At 44.2% G+C, this 5340-nt stretch overlaps 1 long non-coding RNA gene across 1 annotated transcript in view; it reads left to right on the top strand.

The window, feature by feature from the left end:
* The window catches only part of LOC108447229, a 10604-nt gene extending 6189 nt beyond the window's left edge, over positions 1–4415 (top strand). The window contains exon 3 of the long non-coding RNA XR_001862669.1: positions 723–4415. This is a non-coding gene — a long non-coding RNA (uncharacterized LOC108447229). The remainder of the gene's footprint in view (positions 1–722) is intronic.
* Positions 4416–5340: the final 925 nt, after the last annotated feature.

The raw sequence follows: 5340 nt of genomic DNA, 5'->3' as shown, positions 1-5340 counted from the left end.
ACGGGACACAATGTCGCCTATTGTGCTGCCCAGCCCCTCACCCGAGGGGACACGACACGCGTGCAGCCCAGGGTCGTGGATGCTGACCTGGTGCCAAAGACCCTGCTGGACAGGGGCCGTGATTTGGTTTTTTCCCACTGTAGCTTGTAAAGTTGCCTTTGGACACCATAACATCATCAAATCCATACAGAAATTGTCCCCAAGGTTAGGAGCAGAGCAGTTTCCCGACTCGGTTCAAACAGCAGAATTCAACCCAAAAGGTGGAAAAGAGAGGAATTCTGCAGAGAACAGCCACAAAAAAGAAAGCCTTGCACAGGTCGAAGCCTACAAAAACAACCTCATCACAGTGTTAGCGTTTCACATGACTGGCATGGCGCTTTATCCAAGAAAAAGTATTTCCAGGTTCTGTTGCAACAAGTCCACATCACTTTATCCCCAGTGGTCTGCCAGGGATCTGCCCCAAGGCTATTTTAAATTGTGCTGCTAATAACAATTCATTACAGTTGATAGAACTGGGAGACTTGCCTTTTATCTTGCAATTAGACATAAAGGGTCTGATCTGGCAAATGCTCTGCACTGTGAGCATGTGAGTAGCTCTGCTGAAGTGATCTGGGACTGTTCATGTGCTTAACATTAAGCCCGTATGGGTTTGCAGGAGGAAGGTCTGAGATGGGATCATCTTTAGGGATGTTTGTTTACCTGCTCTGTTCTGTATTTTCTAGATTCACAATGGCGCCCTGCAAAACCTTTTCTCTGGGAAGACCTGGAGTGTCTCGAGTCAGCTGGGCACAGATCACCAGCAGCATTGTGAAGCCAAGTGATTCTTCCCATAAACAAAAATGGTTTGCAGGAGCTTGATTTGGGAAGACATGACGGCACTGGGTACGTTGCATTGCGAACTGTTCAGCTGTGTGTACTGAGGCGTTAATGCAGAACTGCTGGGCATTGGGCCCAGAAAAGATGTGATGATGAGTGAGAGCAAAGAGGGAGGAAGGAGCAGAAGAAGAAAGCACGTTTTAGGCTTCTCAGTTCCTGCCTAGACAACCACTGCTTCCAAAACCCGGGCACCGTCCCCAAACGCCTCTTATCAAGAGAAAGTAGGAAGCAACATGATCTGTGGACAAAACAAACATATTTGTTTTTTTTCATTTGCCGATCCTGCAAACAATAGCTGTTTGTAGGCAAATAATCCTCAGGTCTGCATCGCCAGATCAATGCAGGGAGTGGTTGCCATCAGCTCCGAAGTGCCAGACACACTGAATGGTTTGTAAGAAAACAGGCCCTTGAACTTCTTCACAGCACAGACTCTATCTTAGTAAGTTATCTCACACTTGCTTCTGTTCCTGCTCCCACTCTCGTCATCTTCCAGTGCTTGGCCTGGTGGGGAGAAGTGAAAACTAGAGGAAATAGACCTTGTTTTAATAGAAAAGGCTTCAAAATGTTCAGCTGTTTGTTATTTCCTTGCCACTTACTTTTCCAATTTACTTTTGGAGCCAGGCTAGCTAAAGGAAAGGCCAATCCTTGTGCACCGTTGCAGTTTAATACCTATGATATGCATGAAGAAAATTAATTTGACTGAGGATTTTGCTTCATGAAGTAATTACAGTGCAAAGCATAAAAAGGCTGTGTTTTGTCTTGAGCTGCCAAAGTCCTGGTTTGTATCATGAGGTCATGTTTAGGATGACAAATGTTTGCACAAACAGCATCTTATACTATCTCACATCGCCTCTCTCCACCTTTACTGACAGGATTTTTGGAGATGGAGAGGAACAGGAAAATAAATTTTTCTTCAGTCCCAGATGTGTTAAAATTGAAGCTTTAACCCACAGGGCACGAGAAGAGCAATACAAATATGGGAGGGTGCTGAGTTCATGGGGCTGCTCAGACTCCAAGATATATCCAATGTCTACTGTCCACTACTGTCTGTGGAGGAGGGTTGTAGGCACCAGCACAGCCCAATTAAGGTTGGATTGATTCAAGAAAAACCCTCATGTAAGACATACCATTTCCCTGGTATCTTCAGGACAGTCTGATTTTTTTTAATTTTGATTTTTTAAGGCACCTCTCTGGATACAAATCCTTTTGAAATTGTATGTGAATACTTTGATAAACAGAGTAGAGCTAATTTTGGTAAAAAATGGCAGTGTTTTTCATTAATTTGGTGATATTTGCAACACCTTTCACAACTGAAAGCAGCAGTTCAATTATCACTATTATGCAGACAGAAAACACTTGGAAAAACAAAACAAATCAAAATGTGCTGGCAAAGCACGTCTCGCTGCCTTCACATGGCCAGTCCCTATCAATCAGTCACCTCTGCTACCAGGGAGCCCATAAAATGCCAATCACATCACAGTTCAAAACAGTCCATCCTGCTGCTAACCTGTATCATGGCAAATTTGGTCAAGACTTATGAAACTTATGGATTTTAAGTTTGCTTAGAAAAATTAACTCAAACTCTAGAGAACTACCCACAGAAAAAAAGTTACAGGAATGGTAAACTTATAAAAAACCAGAAAACCCCCAGATTAAAGTCACTGGGGAGCAATGCACTCACCAGCATTTTCTGCCTTACCTGGGTGTTTATGTGGGAGATCTTTAGATCCAGCTTGTGCAACGACTGCTGGAGCTGAGCTCTAAATATCTGTCATCAAAGCACTCGGGCTGTGGGTGACTCACATCGGGAAACTGAAATTATGAAGACCCTTCTTTTATTCATCACTGCTTGCCTTCTCTCCTCACTGATAATACAGGGTCAGCATCCTCTCAACATTACTGGAAAAGGAAACAGTGCATGTGAAACTCTCAGACACTGCTGTCATGAGCACCATGGAAAAACCATACGGAAATGAATAATTTTGTGCCCAAAGCACAGTTTGAATAGCAGGCAGTAAAAAGCCCCTTCGCTGCACATTAAACAAGAGGAGAATAAATCATGAGGGGAGCTGCTCCCTCAGGAGCAGCAACCATTGCCAATGCAGAGTGAGGGGGATGCCTGTAGGAAAAGGGTGTGGATAACTCAATTACAGTTCATCTGGATGAGGAAAACCAGGCAAATTCCGGACACTCTGGGCTGTTGAACGCTGGAGTGTAGAGTCTCAGTAGCCTTTCAGAGTATATTGTTTCACACACGTATTTATGTTTGTGTGTGCATGGGCTTCGGGGTATACGGAAAATAAGTGGGATAAGCTTTGGCTCTGTGCCAGGCTGACTGCTCTACACAGATATGGCACTGCTGGTCAGCTGGAAGCACAGGCTGAGACCTAGATGAAAAAAAAATCTTTGAAATATCAACTGTTTGTAGAGTATCTTTCAATGGCTACAGCACCACTGGCCAGGCAAATGCAAGCCTTTCATATGTGCCCCACTGCCAAGTCTGTCTTCATGCATGGAGCAGGATGCCAAAGGGGTCTAGAAACACCGTATTTCCAGATGTCTAGAGATGTCTTGACTGACCCTCTGTATATAACTCCCTGCACTCCTGGGCTGGAGCCAGGGCATAAGATGCAGCAGAGTATTATTTGGAGGAGTTAACCACCAGCAATAACCCCTTCAATGAGGTTAAACAAGGTTGGGAAGTAAGAGAAATTAATTCCTACAGGGACCCTTGGCATCCCTAAAAGATAGGGAGACAGCTACATCACAGCAGGGGTATGTCCTATGACTGTGCTTGGCACTGACAGGCAGAACAGCACAGAGAGCTGTGGTCAGGTCTCACTCATGGTGGCAGATTTAAGAGTGCACATGTCCAACCCAACTGTGGGAAGGTGATCTTTGTTCTGCTTGGCAGAGCAGAGCTGGTGTACTGACAGTCTAAAAACCTTCTGTGAGATACAGCTCTGTGGAACATCTCCAGGGAATTCACAGCCATTGCTGTCACTGCAGCAGGTTAAGGACACATTGCCGAGATCTCTGCAACAGAATAACACAACAGGGTGACTTGGTAGTGATGTGACCTCTCATCAATGGATGCTCTTCCTCGTGCTCGTGTTTCTGACACATTGATCAACTGTTGCAAACTTAGGTAAAACCCATTGTTTCAGTCCTTCTATCTTAGTGGCGGCATGGCCCTCCTGAAGCACAGGAATGAACATAAAATGTCTCACGCTTGTTCTGATCAGGGCTCTGCAGGTGCTTTTAGGGCTTCTCCCCCTCATAAGTCTGGAGACGAGAGTGTTTCCACCTCTGTGGATCCGGTATAAGCACAAAAGACACATCTGGTGACAAAAGACACATCTCTTTTGGGGCTGCTGGACTTTCCGCTTATGACATGATTGAGTTTGCCCAACAAGGGACCGGTCAGTGTCCACAAAACTCCTTGACAGCAGGACATTCTGTTACTCTTCCTGTGACGTTACCAGAGGAAACATTGCACACAGCTATGTATATTCATTAAAGTCTATTATTTTAGCTCATTCATATGTCACTGACTCACCCTTCATTCACTTTGTACAACCTTTTAAAAGTCTTACACATCCCCAAACCGTGTACATGGAATTTCTGCCTTAGATGTATCTCACACTGCACCAACATTAACTCAAGAGGCAATAATTTCCCCAGGAGTGTCCTGTATAAAATCTTCCTCATCAGAGGTAAGAGACAAGGTCATTCCACATGAGACAACCCACTGGAATGACTCTTTAGACACTGCTTGTTCTGGAACTTCTTATTCATAATTCTCCTCATCCTGATATTTTGTACTTTCCACTTCCACTGAGTGTTTCTGTGAGCAAGGTACAAGCAGAAATGGATAAACTCCTATTCATTGGGACTAGGAATACATTGGGATTTGGCTAAGAGACTTCTTCTAGCTTGGGTGCATTTGTATCTTTTGTGGGAAATAGCAACTGGACAGTTAAAAATGGACAGCTTAGAAATAAACATTTCTGCACCAATCACCATCAGATAGGTTTTCACCTGGGCAGAGGACTTCAAAAAATATCCTGCAAGCTGCAGGGAGTGGGGGTTGATTCATCAAGGTACTTTCCCTTCTGACTCAGCACTAAATCTACGCCACTGTGATATCACAGGCTATCCGCCTTTGGAAGCTCTGAGTATTTTTAGGCATTCTAACAGCAAAGTGCTGACTATTGCTGGGGATTACAGATTCTGCGGAACATTTCAGAAGATAACTTCTGGCATTTTGCCACTTGTTATATGGAAAATATGTTGTATTATCTTCCATGTGTGTGGGGGTGTAAGGGTGCTCCAAGTGTCCTGGCCCTCAGCCTGCAAAGACTTACACATATTTTATGCAGAATAGAGTTAAGCAATACATAATGAACTTGTTCAGGCTCAGAGCCTAGATCTGTCACTTAAGACATGTTCCATATCCTTTAC

Source organism: Corvus brachyrhynchos, unplaced genomic scaffold (genome assembly GCF_000691975.1).
Source record: "Corvus brachyrhynchos isolate BGI_N302 unplaced genomic scaffold, ASM69197v1 scaffold200, whole genome shotgun sequence".
NCBI classification, from domain to species: Eukaryota; Metazoa; Chordata; class Aves; order Passeriformes; family Corvidae; genus Corvus; species Corvus brachyrhynchos.
The sequence above is the reverse complement of the archived record's forward strand: the minus strand, read 5'-3'. Positions and strand labels throughout refer to the sequence as shown.